General features: G+C 47.1%; 1 long non-coding RNA gene across 1 annotated transcript; it reads right to left on the bottom strand.

Moving 5' to 3' along the window:
• Window positions 1-630: 630 nt before the first annotated feature.
• LOC127302658 (uncharacterized) lies at window positions 631-2,036 on the bottom strand. The gene is made up of 2 exons (XR_007853042.1): window positions 1,601-2,036; window positions 631-972 (listed from the first exon to the last, which is right to left on the bottom strand). It is a non-coding gene; the product is annotated as an uncharacterized lncRNA (long non-coding RNA).
• Window positions 2,037-8,317: the final 6,281 nt, after the last annotated feature.

Below are 8,317 nucleotides of genomic sequence, written 5' to 3'. Positions count from 1 at the left end.
AATGAGATGTCCTGTCCCAGAACACAAATGTCAGTCCCAGAACACAAATGTCTGGCAAACCTGACAGCAACCTCGGCTGTCATACATATGATCTTAACCAGATGTTAGAGCCTTACACGGAGAAACAGTTCAGCACATAAGTAATCTAAGTCAGAGATCACTTGACATACTCGAGGACGGCATAGAAAGGGTCCAGTAGAGTGCCCTGAACCCGTTAGTGATAGCCTGATCATCTCCAAAGAGCTGATATTTTGCAGAGATCTGAGGCAACAATTAACATCCGTGTTTGTACTTCTTACAGACTACTCATCAAAATTCAGAAACGCACACTAAAAGCAGCTGCAACAATTAAGAATAGAAACCTCTAGTGAACAAAGCAATCCAGTAAGCATTTCATAACCACACATTAAAGATCACTCCTACATCATCAACACGCCACAGTTGGCCAACCATCACTCCTACATCATCACTCAGCGCGTCGCTGGCTGCTGTGCTCCTGCTAGGCCAGTGCGTTATTGGCATGTGATCTTGCTTGCCTAGCACGTCGCCGCCCCTGTGATCCTCCTAAGATTATAAGAACAACCGAAATAGAACTAAGATCATTAGGATGCCAAATCCAGACTCAAATCATAAAAATAAATGGGTACATTATGTTTGTCATGAATATGGTTTATCACAAGAACTCGTGTACATTCATAAAGAGAAACTGTTTAGGAGTGCATTCAACCAAGAAATGCCACCATCATCTCATCTTGCAATGAACAGAGCGCTAGCTCAAGCCTAGATTCCTAATAATCTGCATAGATCCTCGTGTCAAAATCCGTCCATTCCTTGTGCTGCGACGGCATAAACCTGTTTTACATGATGATGGCTGACGCAGGACAAGCCCCGGTAGTAGAAACATCCTCGTGCTCGGTGCTCAGTCCTCAGTTTCTCACCATGTGCACAACACAATGCATGAGTCATCAAGAGCTAGCAAAAAAAAAGCACATAGGTTGCATAAGAAGCAGGAGCATTACCCATGAAGTGAACAAATTGGTTAACTGAATGGTAAACATACTAATGGTTCTCTGGCGCATGACATGCAAGACTTGGTACATTTTCTATCATGGTATTTAACAGACATACGCGTACAGGAGTATAGGCAACCATATAACAAGAATTAGAGAATCAGTATTGTGACACCATTGGTAGAAATAGCACTCAAACAACCATCCAACAAAAAGCTACAGACCACTTGTCCACTTCTAGATACTAATCGCTCTATAGAAATCAAGGCACTAAAAGCAGTCCTATAACTAGATGTCTGCCAGGAAGCAACATGGTACAACCAAAAATTATTTCAAAATACTAGATTGTAAGAGGATAGTTCACTAACATATGTGGATCGCAACTAAAATCTGAAATTGCTAAAGATCTGCATATACATCTGCAAACCACCATAGCCCAGCGTTACTAGCAGTCTAGCAGCTAAATCAGACTCCTCTTTTCTTTAAACTACATATGAGATACTCGTCGTATGGCTGCACCTATACTCAGATAAAAACAATCAAACATGCAACGACCTACCTAGCAGCAAAGCGAAGCCAACGACACATACCTGGAAGCCTCGAATTTCTTGAAGCAATTGACTGACCTTGACGATTGGCTTCCGATCCCGTGGGCGAGGAAGGCGGCAGCCGACTCCGATTCCGCTGTGGTGGCTGGCGGTCCGATCCAGCTGGTGCAGAGAGTGATGACGCAGCAGACTTGGTCGCGGAGGAGAAGTCCTCGGTTAGGCATCGGTCGTGATCTCGCACATGAGGAGGGGGCCTCCTAGCTGGCTGTGCTAGGGGATCGAAGGACTGTGGTTCCTGGGAAGCGTGGGGTGGTATTAATGAGGTGCGCGTTCGAAGGGAAGCACCACTCCACGGAGGTGCTCGTCGGAAGAGGTGGCGACGGTGCTACGAGTAGTGGCGGCGGCGACGGTGCTACGAGGAGGCTAGTGGCGGCGGCGACGGTGCTACGAGGAGGCTAGTGGCGGCGGCGACGCTAATTTGGGCATTAAACGTGTTTGACCTATTGACCGCTAGGATTAAAAAAAATCGACCGCTCGGTTTGGCTTATCCAAGTAAAATAAAAATTAGAAGCTGTTTTAATCAATGGCCACGAAAAATCAGATTAGACGGAACCTAAATCAGATTAGACGGAACCAAAGTTCCGTGCCAATCACCGTAAAAGAGCTCATAGTTTATGTATACATTGATAAAAATGTAAAAATACTATCAACCCAAAGAATAGACATGCAATCTCTCATTAAGGACCTCTTTGATTGAAAAGATTTTCAAAGAATTTATGTAGAATTATAATTCATAAGATATTTTTCTGTACAGCCCATTTGGTTCAATGGAATTAAACCTTCTAATTTCTATGGCTTGCTTTTCTACTGCACAACTCCATAAGATTTCTACTGGAGGGCATTCGTAGAATTCTAAAAGATAGCAATATAAAAAATGTAGGATTTCAATATCATGTTCACTCAAATTTCATAGGATTTCATACGCACCAAGGTTTGTTTGACTCCTTCACCTGAAAAAAAACAATGTTCTAAGTGGATGTTAGAATTTCAATAAAATGTAACATGGATAACTTTTTAGAAATAAATCTCGTGGGATTAAACCCTATAAAACAAACAACCATAGAGCGAAAGAGTTGAACCCTCCAATGTCTCTATGGAAATGTTTTGCATCAAAGAGGCCCTAAATGTCCACTAAAGGTTGTTTTGATTCAAGGAATTTTTTTTTGATTTTAGAGGATTTATATCCTTAGGATTTTTCGTACAAGGTCGCTGGATTCTGCATGATTATAATGCTTAGGAGTTTTCATAAGGATTCGTTTGAACCTTATTTTGGAAGAAATTTCCTTCCAATCATTACTCCTCTCAATTCATTTACTAATTAATTTCTTTTTCATTTTCTATTGAAGAATCTTTCAGATGGGTGGAAGCGATGACTATTCTATGATCTTTCAGATGGGATCGGCCTTGCATATAATGCATGGACCCCTTTAACACAAGAGCATGCCCAGCATTGATAAACGTCTGCATGAATATTGTTCTCCGTTCCATCTGGTCGTCTAAAAATGAGTGTATAAAATACTATACGTAGACAAGACTTTTACAACGAGCATCACGTGGAGCACTTGAATATTGATTGTTCATTATTTGCTGAGCCGGCGGCGCAGCTGCGGTCTGCAGAACTTCCGGCGATCAGTAATGAAGTTGAGAGCATCCCCACTCGTTGGCGCTCCCCACGCCCAAATCCGGCGAAATTTTTGTCCGGATTGGAGGAAGATTTGGCGTGGGGGGCAGTATATTTCCAGTCGTGTGCTCCCCAAGCGGCGTTTCTCGGGGAAAAAGAGGACGGGTCGGGGAATCCGGACGAAAGAGGAGACACGTGGGCGTGGGCGGTTGGTTTAGCTTCATCCGGAGTCCCCGAGCGCTCCCCGGGGGGCCGGGGATGGCATGGGGAGTCCGGACGAAAATAGGCTCAAATCCGGATCAAAACGAGGAACCGGGGGCCTGACTGGGCCGTTTTTCGCCGTCCGGATGAAAAAAAGTGGCCGTGGGGGCTCTGCGGGGAGACGAGTGGAAATGCTCTGAGAAAGTCGGAACATATTTTGCAGACAGAACAATATAGCCGAGCCTGGTTTGAGCCGGCATGTGGCTTCGTCCAGCTTTCCTGCGTGCGTACCTTTTCCGTGCCACGGTCCCGGTCCACAAGACACTGGATCTTCTGCGGCCAGGGGGTCCACAAGACACTGGATCTTCTGCGGCCAGGGGCAACATCTAAGGGCATCTCCAGCGGCGCGACGCAAACGGACGACGCTGAGCGACCGTTTTCGTCCGCCGTGACCGGAAATGCGTCTGGGCCTTCCTCCAGCGGGGCGACGCAAAGTGATAGGGCCATCAGTGGTGACGCAAACCTGGCCCAAATATGCGCATCGGATGCGTCTCTGCGGACGCCGAAAGTATTCGCTCGCGTCTGGAGCACGTTTCGTCGGGCTCGCCTGGTAACGACCCTGCGTCGATGCATCTTCCCAGGCGCGCCAGCGACTGGCGCCGCTGCGGCGCTTCGGCAGTCTGCGCCACGTTAATGGCGATGTCTCGGCTGCCGAGCGGCCGCCGCCCACCTCCGCTAACGAAGTTAATGGTGACGTCTCGCGTCCCGCGGCCGTCTCCTGCCTCCGGCCTATATAAGGAGGACGTGCCTTCTTCTTCCTCATCCACTCCTCCAAGCAAACCCTAGCCGCCACAAGCTCCGCCGTAGCGCCGCCTAGCTCTTCCTGCGACGCAGCAAGGCCCACGAGGAAGTCCATGGCCGGACCTGGTGGCCAGCGAGGCGGTCGAGGCCGTAGCCCTGGGCGCCCCCGGGGCCGTGGCCGGGCAGGGCCGCCATGGTGGAGCAGCTACGACACCACGGTCGCCGCCGCCTGCGCCCTCCTCGTCTTCGCAGGAGGACCGCTGCTTCGAGTTCCTCCTCCGCATCGACGATGATCCACTCGGCATCAAGCGGCTCCCGGACAAGTTCGCCGAGTTCGTCGATGACGTCGAGCCGGCGCAGTTGCAGCTACGGGAGGCCAGCTGCAACTTCTTTCGGTGGAATGTGGAGGTCTTGTTCGATGGGCAGGGCAAGATGTACATGCACACGAGGTGGGAAAGTTCGCCTGCGACCTCGACCTCGAGCCCGGCTGCCAGCTCACCTTCCTCTACGAGGGTGATGACGAGATGATCGTGAAGGTGTTCGATGACACAGCGTGCCGCAGACACTACCATACCGACGAATCCGGATCAGACACCGATAGTTAGATCTTAGAGTGTTCTTTCTTTGTAGCGAATATGGCTACGGGCCAGACGAAGCCAACGGTTAAGGTTTATGGATGTTCTTCCTCAAAAGAACCAACAGGACCACCGTTACCAGCTGGATTTTCCAGTTTGGGTGACTGGGTGTGTACTTGAATGTTCTTTCTTGGCAGCGAACATATGGAAATCAACACAACTGATTTCCTCATTTTGTAATATTTTATTTGTGTCAACCATGGTTCAAATTATGTATTAGTTTGTGTAAACCATGTTCCAAGTTATGTATTAGCTTGTGTAAAATCATGTTCCAATATATAATATTTGGAACTATGTTTAAATGGAGAAGAGGAAAAAAAAAGAAAAAAAATGTGTCGCTTCGCTAGAGCCCCCAGACGCAAACAGACGCGCGGACAAAAACGAATATTTTAGCATCCGCGGCGCGATGAAAACGGACGTTCGCGGACAATAAAATGCGTTGCACGCTGGAGATGCCTAAGTCTCCACAGGAATATTCATGTGAATTTGCGGCTGTGCTGCTGCTTGCTAGTACCTTTCTTGTCACGGCGAATTTGAGGACTGGATAGGAAATTTGCCTGCGGCTCTCGCTTTTCAAACATGAAAGGTCTCTATAACAAATCTTTTCACATGCCAGCAGCATGTGATCTCCTGCTAATTTGTAGCACTGTACGATAGTAAATCGCGAAGCGAATAGTATCATCGACATGCATGCGCCTAGCTAGTCGGCCTGTTCGATAAGTTTCGTCGTCGAGATAGAGAGATCATGCATCGATCATCAACCATAATACAACGACCATGGCTTTTGCCTGATCGCGTCGCCACTCTATAGAGCACACAGCTCCTTGCCGATGGAAAGGCCACCTGGCCCGACAAGCTAGTACACGAGCGAGATACACGCGATTCCATTTTGTTCCTGAGACTGACCGAGAGAGACCTTGGTCTAACCCAAATCTTGTTCCAGCTAGGCTGCACGGCAGCCACCTAACCAAGTGGAGTAATCTATCGATGGCGTTAGAGACTTATTAGGGCGACATGTCAGTTTTATCGATGATGCTTGGCCATCCGGCGTGGAGGCGACAGATTGGAGTAAGCCCACACAGGACAACAGCCATGCAGCTTAATTAATTGTGTCCTCTAATAATGATGCCATGCATTTAGGTTTATTATTACAGGAGGCGCTTGGGGTGTTTGTTGTGGCTTTTTTTGGCTTTTGGCTTTGGCAAAAGCCACCAAAAGCACCTAAATAGGTGCTTTTTTTGGCTTTTGGATTTTGGAAGCCAAAAACAAAGATCCTATTCTTTTGGCTTCCAAAATCCAAAAGCCAAAAAAAGCACCTATTTAGGTGCTTTTGGTGGCTTTTGCCAAAGCCAAAAGCCAAAAAAAGCCACAACAAACACCCCCTGAGCGTAGTTCTTGAGCGCGCGGTCCGCCGGAGTACACGCTAGCTTGTGGCGTCGATCACCTCATATCTCGTGTTAGTATTTGGTTCGGATATAAGTGGCTCTAGCTTTGTTCTTCCATGGAGATAGGGGTGTAGATGGATAGGATAATTTTTGCGTCGGAATCGTTCCCGAATTTGTTTTGAGATGTTCACATTTAATTTTAAACAATCCAACGGATAAAGATATCCGATTCCGAAGTAATGCTCCGGATACGGTATAGGATATGCTATAGCAAATACCATGCGGATATGGATTATCTGATATTTTATTAGAATAATTCAAAGATTTTAAACCTGATAACCTAATTTTTAAGTCAAAAGCCAAGACCAATTCACAAGGTTAGTAATTATTAAGTTACCAAATTTATTTGGCGAGCATGTTTAGTTGTATATTATATCAATTCTTAAGTCTTAGCGTAAGTTGTGTCTTTTTTTTTAACTACACAAAAGTTAAATCCCTTTTAAGATTTGCAAGAACTAACTAGCATATATCCGACAATAGTTGTTTCATTTTCGAGTCCGTCCCGTATCCGATTCGAATCCACAGTCCGATATATTCGCATTCAAATCCGAAACCTATCAATATCCGCTCCGATCCGAATCCGAAAAAATATATGATAAAAGTTATGGTATAAGTAAAATTCGATCCGATCCAATGCGTTTACATCCCTACATGGAGATAATAATCTGTGTACATGTGCCGATGGATCGTACCCGGTTTTCGGTTACTCCGTTACAGTACCAGTTTGCAGGACGTGTCTGGTCCGCGAGCTTCCACGTGAATGGACGGCTGTGATAGCTCCGTTGATGGCCCTCACGATTTATGATGAAGTGTCCACCAAACTGTCGGGGACTTACTAATCGGTGTCCCTGTGTCAGTTAAGAAGATGTCCACACGGACATGGACGCTCGCAATGGATGAAGCAGATGCACAGTTTTGCAGGGCATGGGGCTGCATCGATCCGTACACGCACTGCTCCATTAACATGTCAACTACGTACTCACTCTGTTGACGGCATGGTCTCACCGATTGAGCGAGGCGGTTGGTAGCGCCGCTCGAACTGGTCTCCACTCACCAGTGACAGCTGCATGCCCGCTCACATGCGGCGCGTCAGATAACAGAAGACGACGCCACGTACGTACGGGTGATGTGTCAGATATGGACTACGGAGCACATGGCACGTATCGCTGCCGATAGAGTTGGTACTTGGTGCAGCCGAGTGGGTGTATAGTGCAGCCGCGGTTTGGCTCCTTGTGCGTGCGTGAAACCCGCTCGGGAGTACGGCTAAAATGGAAATGGTTGCCTGTTGGCGCCTTCTTCCCCGTGCGCCGCCAAGGGATCGTCAGCCCGATGACTTTGTTCCTGAACATGATTTTGTTCTTTTCTTCTCGAGACGCAAAGGTAGTGACCCAGATGACGAAGATGCTAGTAAGGACAACGATAAAGAGGGGAGCGGAGATCCTAGTGATCTAGCAGATTCTCATTTGATGAACATGGATATCGATGCGGCTCAGGCTCAAGGAGGTTCCCATGGGACTGAAGTGGAGAAGACTACGCGTTATGTTCCCTTGTTCGCAGTTACTCCTTTCAATCCTTCTCCGAGAATACCGTGGGCGAAAGAGATAGTGACGGCGGCTAGACAGTGTTTTCCTGGTCTGATAGCCCATTCCGTCACTTCGGCTGCTGCATCTTCGCCGGCAGTAGCGGACGCAGGAAAGAATTGGAGCGGGGCACACCTAATTTTTTTTTTTGCGCCTCTCAGATTGTGAAAAACGTTTTCCAAATGAAGTAATGAACAATATATAAGACAAAATTTCAATATCACTCTCGATATTGGATCCGACCGGAGGTGCGGAATCAAGGCACGCCAACAAAAGCCCGCCATCTTCGGTTTATTCATTATCTACGACCAATCGGTGTTGAAGAAGATGCAATCTTCTTTGATTCTTATTTCACGGAAAGAAACTCAATTTGGCCATTCATCTTTATTTCTACACAACTGAAACATTCAAACATA

The sequence above is a fragment of the Lolium perenne genome, chromosome 1 (genome assembly GCF_019359855.2).
Source record: "Lolium perenne isolate Kyuss_39 chromosome 1, Kyuss_2.0, whole genome shotgun sequence".
In the NCBI taxonomy this organism is placed as follows: domain Eukaryota; kingdom Viridiplantae; phylum Streptophyta; class Magnoliopsida; order Poales; family Poaceae; genus Lolium; species Lolium perenne.
This window is presented reverse-complemented; position numbering and strand designations above follow the sequence as displayed.